At 41.5% G+C, this 9,703-nt stretch overlaps 1 protein-coding gene across 3 annotated transcripts in view; it reads left to right on the plus strand.

Annotated features, from left to right (window-relative positions):
• The window catches only part of arhgef37 (Rho guanine nucleotide exchange factor (GEF) 37), a 231,892-nt gene that overhangs the window by 28,350 nt on the left and 193,839 nt on the right, over positions 1–9,703 (plus strand). For 2 of the 3 annotated variants that reach the window (XM_043703767.1, XM_043703768.1), the window contains one exon: positions 6,046–6,097. The exons of the other annotated variant lie outside the window; for it this stretch is intronic. The gene's annotated coding sequence lies outside the window, so the exon portion shown is untranslated. The remainder of the gene's footprint in view (positions 1–6,045; positions 6,098–9,703) is intronic. 3 annotated transcript variants of the gene reach the window in all.

Raw genomic sequence — 9,703 nt, forward strand, 5'->3', positions numbered from 1 at the left:
TGGAATCAGCACCGCCTTCTTGACCTGCAATCTTCTTCCCGACCTCTCCGCCCCCACCCTCTCTCCGGCCTATCATCCTCACCTTAACCTCCTTCCACCTATCGCATTTCCAACGCTCGTCCCCCAAGTCCCTCCTTCCTACCTTTTATCTTAGCCTGCTTGGCACACCCTCCTCATTCCTGAAGAAAGGCTTATGTCCGAAACGTCGATTCTCCTGCTCCTTTGATGCTGCCTGACCTGCTGCGCTTTTCCAGAAACACATTTTTCAGCTCTGATCTCCAGCATCTGCAGTCCTCACTTTCTCCTCACTTAGATAGAGGATTGGCTAACCAACAGAAAGTAGAGATTCGGGATAAATAGTTGGCAAGATGTAACTAGTGGGGTGCCACATGGTTTGGTCCTTACGTGCTAACTATTTAGAATCTATATAAATGTCTTGGATGAAGGGATAGAAAGTACTGTACTATAACCAAATAAAACAGATTGGAAAGTAAGGTGAAATGTAGAAATGAAAGATTTACAAACTGATATGGATAGGTTAAATAAAAGTGCTGAGATTTGGCAGATGAATTTTAATAAGTGTAAGTTATCCATTTTGGTGGAGGAACAGAAAAGCAACTTATTGTTTAAGTGGAGAGAAACTTATAGCAAGTTATAAGGAAGACCGATGGAATTTCAGCATTTATTGCTAAAGGAATCCAGTATTAAAGTAAGGAAATTGCTGCAACTCTACAAGGAATTACTGAGACCACATTTGGAGTATTGAGTACAATTTTGTCCCCTTGAGAGGTATGTAGTTGCTTTGGAGGCAATTCAGAACAGCTTTACTGGATTGATTTCAGAGTTGAGGGATTTGTTGTATGAAGAGAGATTGAGCAGTCAAGCCATACACGCCATGAAGCTTAGAAGAATGAGATAATATCTAACTGAGTTATAAAAGATGTTAAAGGGGATTGACAAAGTAGATTTAGGGAGGATGTTTACTCCTGGGGCAATCTAGAATGAGAGGATTAGTTTTAGGTAGCAGATTTAAAACCAAAATGAGGAGGAATTACTTCTCAGGGTTGTGAATCTGTGGAATTCAACTCTAAATTGTGGCGGATGCTGGGACACTGAATACATTTAAGGAGGAGATAAGCAGATTTTTAATAAGTCACAAGTTGAAGGGTTATGAGGAGTCAGCAGGAAAATGGAGTTGAGGCTGAGATGAGATCAGCTACAATCATATTGAATGGCAGAGGAGGCTCAAGGGGCTGAATTGCTAAGAGCAGGAGTTTCTGGTTCTTATGTTCTTTGGAGAGGGGAAAATAACCAGTGATTTAAAGTAAGGGAGAGGTTCAAAGGGCATTTAAGAAAGAATCTTTCTATCAGGAAGGTAGTGAGTATCTGGAACTTGCTGCTTGGAAAGGTGTTATCATAATATTTAAGTACTTAGATGAACACTTGAAGCACCATTGCACGGAAGGCTACCGGGCAAGTGCAGAAAAATGGGACTTGGATAGATTGGCTGCTGGTGTGAGCAGCCAATCTATCTTTTTTTTTTATGCTGTGTGGCTCCCTGATGATAAACAGTACATGGCCAGCTAGGTTGCATGGCCATTTTGTTTGTAGTTTTTGAATAGTTAAGACTTGATTTATCAGCATTAAACAAGCTTGTAGTTGTTCATAGAGTGAAACTACTTCTCGAGCAGCTCGTTTACGGTTACAGGTTAAAAACTCGATCAGTGTTGTTTGCTTTTCACAACTGTGAATTGTGAAACAGCTCTAAAGATTAAACAGTGAACCGATGTGAGATTTGGATAGATGCCAGTGGGATGAATCAGGCACAACTCACAGCACCCATTTGGCATCTGTTGCCAGGCAACTTCTGTGTTCTGTCATCATAGAATTTCTGGCTGCAGATTAAGGGAGTACTTACGCAACTACTCCTTTGAAATCTTACACTGTGAAGGCCAACTCTGAAGACGAATCTTCATTCTAACATTTGACTATTTGACTGTTCTGAAGCGAATTTATTGTATGCCATAGAATTGAATACATGATGGTACAAAATGTCTTGTTTAATGTATCAACCATTGCATCTCTGGCAACAGGATTTGGTGCTTGTTACATGAAACAACTTTTCATTTATAGTACTATAATTTCTCACCACTAAATAAAGTTTTTTTTTCCCAATGGGATGTGCAGAAATGTGGCTTTGTTTTTTATTAAATAGCACTGTGTGACGCTGAAATTCATTCTGATTAAGTAGGAACAAATTGTACTTGTAGATTCTTATGTTCTTGCAATTAGGACTTCAGCATCCCAATAAATATATTATGTTCTTTTGGATACTGAAGTGACAACAAAACCTGTTATTTAAACTGGAATAAAAGTAATTAATGTTTAAAGGTAGGCAAATCAAGCAAGTCTTTTTTTGATCTGTAACTTTGGCTCAGTTGCTTGATCGCATTAAACAAGTCTGCCCTCATGTGGCATTGAATCATGTTGCAGATATGTTTATCGTTATTTTCCTTTTAATGTGTGCCTGTGGTGTATCTGCTGTGATGGTATATTGATGTTGAATTTGTTTACCAAATTATTTGTGATACTCATAACAAACTCCTGGACAGCATTGACTGTAGTTGTGGAAGTTAGCTCATTATAAGATAGAGGGTTCCAGTCACAATTTCAGTTAATCAGTTTTGGATCACAAATTTCTTCCTGCAGCAGGGACAAGTAGAAATACAATGTTGTCTTAGGGTAAGTGAAGGAGCTTAAGCGAGTTAGATTATATATATTGTCTTCCATTTTGTAGTGCCTGTTTACAGAGTAATATCAAGATGCCTGAGAATACTTTTTCTGTATGACTTTTCAGTTCATCTTAAAAGAAATAAATTCTAAGCACTTGCTAAATTTTAATGATCCCAGCCAAAGTGTCATCACAAGGTGGTAGATGCATTTTTATACAGTAGCATTTAGGGATGCCACTATTGATGAAGTGGAGATGCTGGTGTTGGACTGGGGTATAAGGACAGCACTGGGCAAAAGTGGAGATCCACAGTAGCCCACTTTCTGGGAAGAAGATGACAGCAGCGAAAATGCTTTGTGTCAACCCCAATTTGTGATTGATGTTGTAGAAATGCAAGTTCTTTCTTTTACATTTATAAGCTGTTTGCTTTCTTTTTGTTTTATTCAGCAATATAGGCATTACTGGCTGGGTTAGCATTTATTGCCTATCCCTGTTTGTAGTTGAGAAGGTGGTGTTGAGCTGCCTTTACAAACCACTTCAGTCCATGTGCTATAGGTAGACCCACAATGTTCTTAGAGAGAAAATTTCAGGATATTGATCAGTGAAGGAATGGTGAGATATTTCCAGGTCAGGATGTTGAGTGGCTTGGACGGAAACTTGCAGCTGGTGGTGTTCCCATGTATTTGCTGCCCTTGTCCTTCTAGATGGAAGTGATTGGGGCTGGAAGGTGCTGTCTGAGGGTCTTTTGTGAACTTCTGCAGTGTATTTTGTTGGTAGTACACACTTCTGCTACTGAGGGGTGCAGAGAGTGAATGCTTATACGTGTCATGCCAATCAATTGGGCTGCTTTGTCTTGAATGGTGTAAAGCTTCTTGAGTGTTATTGCAGCTGCACCCATCCAGGCAAGTGGGGAGCATTCCATGACATGCTTTGTAAATGGTGGACAGGCTTTGGACAGTCTAGAAGTGAGTTACATGCTGCAATATTCCTAGCCTCTGACCTGCTCTTATAGCCTCTGTATATGGCTAGTCCAGTTGAGTTTCTGGTCGATGGTAACCCCAAGGATGTTGATATTGGGGGATTCAGTGATGGTAACATCATTGAATGTCAAGGGGTGATAGTTGGATTGCCTTTTATTAGTGATGATCATTGTTTGGCACAGATATTACGTCCACTTGTCAGCCCAACCTGAATATTGTCCAGATCTTGTTGCATTCGAACATACACTGCTTCAATATCTGAGGAGTCGCAAATGGTGCTGAAGATTGTGCATTCATTGGTGAACATCCCTATTTCTGATCTTATGATGAAGAGAGGGTCATTGAAGTAGCTGAAGATGGTTGGGCCGAGGACACTACCCTAAATAACACTTGTAGAAATGTCCTTGAGCTGAGATGACTGACTTCGAACTGCCACAACCATCTTCCTATGTGGAAGGTATGACTCTATAATCAGTGAAAGTAAGCTGCTATCATGATGAATATTAAGTTCTGCAGCTGGAATTATCATGAAGGCCTTACGTTTCATGAATTATGATGTGTAATATTCAAAGTTATGAAAGTATAATCACAGTATCATCTACAGGTCCATGCTCTTCTGTTGCACTCTCTCACCATTTGTAATATATAATAGCAGATATACAGTAATTAGGAACTTAAAAAGCTAGAACTAGTGTCTAAAAATAACTTCACTGAATGAAACTTTTACAGTTAATCTTCTTAAAAGAAATAGCCTGAATAATTTATGCCTTTTGTCCAAAATGTTATATTTATGGAAATATGAATTTCTTATCACAGCAACCTTTGCTAAGGGCAAGATTTTTAAAAAAGATTATTCCTCCTGTAACACTTAGGTTACTAGAAATGTATTTTGGCTTAACTTAATATGTATTTATGAATAACGTTTTGATTCTTTCTAGGTGGTATCCTGTATGATGTCTTACTATTTCATATTACATAGAACATAGAAAATTACAGCCCTTGATGTTGCACCGACCTGTGAAACCAATCTGAAGCCCATCTAACCTACACTATTCCATTCTCATCCATATGCCTATCCAATGACCATTAGAATGCCCTTAAAGTTGGCGAGTCTACTACTGTTGCAGGCAGTGCGTTCCATGTTTTTACTACTCTCTGAGTAAAGAACCTACTTCTTACATCTGTCCTATATCTATCACCCTCAATTTAAAGCTATGTCCTCTCATGCTAGCCATCGCTATCAAAGGAAAAAGGCTTTCACTGACCACCCTAACTAACCCTCTGATTATCTTATATGTCTCAATTAAGTCAAGTCTCAACCTCCTTCTCTCTGACGAAAACAGCCTCAAGTCCCTCAGCCTTTCTTCATAAGACCGACCCTTCATACCAGGCAACATCCTGGGAAATCTCCTCTGAACTCTTTCCAAATCTTCCACATCCTTCCTATAATGCGGTGACCAGAACTGTATGCAATACTTCAAGTGCAGCTGGACCAGAGTTCTGGACAGCTGCAGCATGACCTCATTGTTCTGAAACTCAATCCCTCTACCAATAAAAGCTAACACACCTTATGCCTTCTTAACAACCCTATCAACCTGGGTAGCAACTTTGAAGGATCTTTGTACCTGGACACCAAAATCCCTCTGCTCATCTACACTAGTAAAAATCTTACGTTTAGCCCAGTACTCTGCATTCCTGTTACTGCTTCCAAAGTGAATCACCTCACACAGTTTTCCACATTAAACTCCATTTGCCACCTCTCATCCCAGCTCTCCATCTTATCTGTGTTGCTCTGTAGCCTGCAAAATCCTTTGGCACTATCCAGACCAGCCTTCATGTCATCCGCAAATTTACTAACCCGTCCTTCTACACCCTTATCCAGGTCATTTATAAAAATGACAAGCAGCACTAGACCCAAAGCAGATCCTTGCGATATCCCACTAGTAACTGAACTCCAGGATGAATATTTCCCATCAACCACCACCCTCTGTCTTCTTTCAGCTAGCCAATTTCTGATGCAAACCGCTAAATCACCCTCAGTCCCATGCCTCCATATTTTGTGCAATAGCCTACCATGGGGAACCTGATCAAATACCTTACTGAAATCCATATGCACCACATCAACTGCTTTACCCTCATCCACCTGTTTCGTCACCTTCTCAAAGAACTCAATAAGGTTTGTGAGGCACGATCTTCTCAGTTAACAACAAAACAAACACACATTAGGGAAAATAAATTCTATATAATTTTTGTGTTGTAAATATAATTGAACTTTGTTTATATGTACTTGATTACATGATATCCTTTTCTTTGCATGATGACATATTCACTCAGAAAGAAAATGTGTGAGTAGCCCCTGAAATGGCAAGGAAATGCAACATTGAAGGTAGGCAATAGGTCTTTAACCACTTTATTCTGTTTCATCTATGATGAAATGATTGTATTTCACTTAAATTAAAACCATAAAGGATTTGTGATCAGCTAACCAATTGAATTTTATGAAAAGTGTTCAATTTACAAGGATTTGCCAGGGTTGGAGAGTTTGAGCTACAGGGAGAGGCTGGATAGGCTGGAGCTGTTTTCCCTGGAGCATTGGAGGTTGAGGGGTCACTTTAGAGGTTTATAAAATCATGAGGGGCATGGGTAGCCAAGAACCTTTTCCCAGGGTATGGAGTCCAAAGCTAGAGAGCATGGGTTTAAGATGAGAGGGGAAAGAAATGAAAGGGACATAAGGGTCAACTTTTTTACGCAGAGGGTGGTGCATATATAGAATGAGCTGTCAGAGGAAGTGGTGGAAGCTGATACAATTACAGCATTTGAAAGGCAACTGGATGGATATATGAATAGGAAGGGTTCAGAGGGATATCGACCAAATACTGTCAAATGGAACTAGATTAATTTAGGATATCTGGTTGGCATGGACGTAATGGACCAGGGATCTGTTTCCATGTTGTACAACTCTATGATTCTATTACATGTGCTGGAAATGTGCAAATTAGAGGTGCACAGAACGAGGTGTTAACGGTCAGGAACAAGTACAGGAGATTGTTTTCAACAGACCCACCCAATTTCCAAAGCCAGTTTGCATAACAGAGTGTGGAGTACTTGTGAATGATTCTGTGCAGTCATACGCAGGTAAATCTGGCAGATTTTGTGATGCAGACTTCCCATGTGGATGGAGTTTAAACCACCCACCACCATTTCAATAAGGCAGTGAAATGAGGTTTATAAGTAGCCATTAATTGACTTCTGGCAAGGAAGGCTGCCATCCACCTTTCCCTCCCTAAGCTCAATCGGGGGAAGGCACAAATATGGCGACGCCAATGCTGCACCCTCCAGCCTGATCACCCACCTCTGAACTAACCTCTTGAATTGGTTGGAGGTAAGGGAGTTCGGGGCCACGTGGAGTATTAAATTACATTCCATTGAATATTTCAAATCCATGAAATTCTAGGTCGGGCTCCGTCTGAATCGTACTTTGATCAGAATCCTGATAAATTGTATAACTAGGGCTGTAGAAAGGGCTTTAAACTAAGTAGTAAGGGTGTGAATTCAGTTACATGGAATAATATGAAAAAAAGGGTTAGAGACAGAGGAGGGCTCAGCAGAGGTTATTAAAGTTTCCAGTGCAAGTAATAGGACAGAGGGTATGGAAACAGTCAGGAATCTAACTCCAGGCTCACCAGATGAGGAGACAACCATTAGAAAGCAGGCATTCAATACAGGACTGAAGGTGTTGTACTTGAACGTACACGGTATTATGAAATAAGGTTGTAACACACATTGAAATCGGCAGGTACTGTGCAGAGATGTGGCTGCAAGACAATCGGGGCGGGGAACTAAACGTCCAAGGATACACATCCTATCGAAGGGCAAACAGATAAGCAGAATGGTTGGACTCGTCTTGTTGGAAAATAATTAAAGTAAATCGATAGAAAGAATTGATACAGAGGCAGAAGGCATAGACACAGTGTGGGTAGAGTAGAGCAACCACAAAGGAAATAAGACTGTGATGAGAATTGTGTCCAGGCTTCTTAGCAGTAATTAGGATGTAGGGAAGACAATAAATCAGGAGATAGTGCCTTTTTTACATGGCTTTTCTGTTACAATAATCATGGGGGTCTTCAATAGGCAATTGCACTCATGAAATCAGGTTGGTAGCAGGTCTCAAGGAAAGGAATTCATGGATGTCAACGAGAATTTTTTTTGAGCAGCTTGGTTGAGCCCACTAGGGAACAGTGCGGCATTGGAAAAGCACAGCAGATCCGGCAGCATTCAAGGAGCAGGAGAATCGACGTTTTGGGCATAAACCCTTCATCAGGAATGTGAAAGGTGGGGGGAAGGTGGGGAAAGGGGCTGAGAGATAACTAGGTTGGAGGCAAGGTAGCTGGGAATGCGATAGGTGGATTCGAGTGGTGTGTGATGGTGATATGTCGAAGGGGAGGGTGGAGTGGATAGGTGAGAAGGAAGGGGATCAGGTAGGACAGTTCAAGAGGGCTGTTCTGGGATCTGGGATGAGATAGGGGGAGGGGAGATGAGGAAACTGGTGAAATCGATGTTGATGTCGTGCAATTGGAGGGTCCCAAGGTGGAAGATGAGGCGTTCTTCCTCCAGGCACCAGGTGGCTTGGATTTGGTGCCAGGTCCCTTGGGAGTTGCAAGTTCACAATTCTCTTAAGGTTAACATGCAGATTCAGCTCGCAATTAGGAAAATAATGCAATGTCAGCATTCATTTCAAGTGGGCGAGAATACAAGAGTAGTGATGTACTCCTGAGGCTGTATAAAGCTCTGATTAGTCCGTATTTGGAAAATTGTGAGCACTTTTTTGGGCCTCATATCAAAGGAAGGAAGTGCTGACATTGGATGGCATCCAGAGGAGGTTTACAAAAATTATCCCAAAAGTGAAGGGCTTGTCGTATGAGGAGCTGTTTAGATTAGATTATCTACAGTATGGAAACAGGCCCTTTGGCCCACCAAGTCCACACCAACCCTTCGAAGAGTAACCCACCCAGACCCATTTCCCTCTGACTAAGGCACCTAACACTGATGGGCAATTTAGCATGGCCAATCCACCTGACCTGCACATCTTTGGACTGTGGGAGGAAACCAAAGCATGTGGAGAAAACCCACACAGACATGGGGAGAACGTGCAAACTCCATACAGACAGTCACCTGAAGCTGGAATCGAACCTGGGTCCCTGGTGCTGTGAGGCTGCAGTGCTAACCACTGAGCCAACGTGCTGCCCCATTAAGACTTCTAGGTCTTAATTTGATGCCATTTAGAAGCATGAGGGAGAATCTGATTGAAACTTACAGAATACTGAGAGGACTAGAAAGAGTGAATGTGGAAAAGATATTTCCAATGATGGGGGAGACTAGGACCCTGAGGGCACAGCCTCCGATTGAAGGGACAACTCGTTAGAAACGAAGGAGGAGCAATTTATGCAGCCAGAGAGTGGTTAATCTGTGGAACCGATTGCCGGAGAGATTTGTGGAAGCCAAGTCACTGGTCGTATTTATGATAGAGATAGGTTTTTGATTGGTATGGGAATCAATGCTTACAGGGAAAAGGCAACAGTGGGGCTGAGCCATGATCGAATGGCGGAGCAGAGTCTGGGCCGAATGACTTAATTCTGCTCCTATATCTTATGATCTTATGGAATCATCATTTTACATTTTGATGTGAATACCAGTATGTTGGTAATAAGGCAGATGTATGACACTTTTTCTGTGGTGTTGCATTGAGTCATAGTCATAGAGATGTACAGCATGGAAACAGACCCTACGGTCTAACCAGTCCATGCCGACCAGATATCCCAACCCAATCTAGTCCTACCTGCCAGCACCCGGCCCATATCCATTCAAACCCTTCCTATTCATATACCCATCCAAATGCCTCTTAAATGTTGCAATTGTACCAGCCTTCACCACTTCCTCTGGCAGCTCATTCCATACACATACCACCCTCTGTGTGAAAAAGTTGCCCCTTAGG

Source organism: Chiloscyllium plagiosum, chromosome 14 (genome assembly GCF_004010195.1).
Source record: "Chiloscyllium plagiosum isolate BGI_BamShark_2017 chromosome 14, ASM401019v2, whole genome shotgun sequence".
NCBI classification, from domain to species: domain Eukaryota; kingdom Metazoa; phylum Chordata; class Chondrichthyes; order Orectolobiformes; family Hemiscylliidae; genus Chiloscyllium; species Chiloscyllium plagiosum.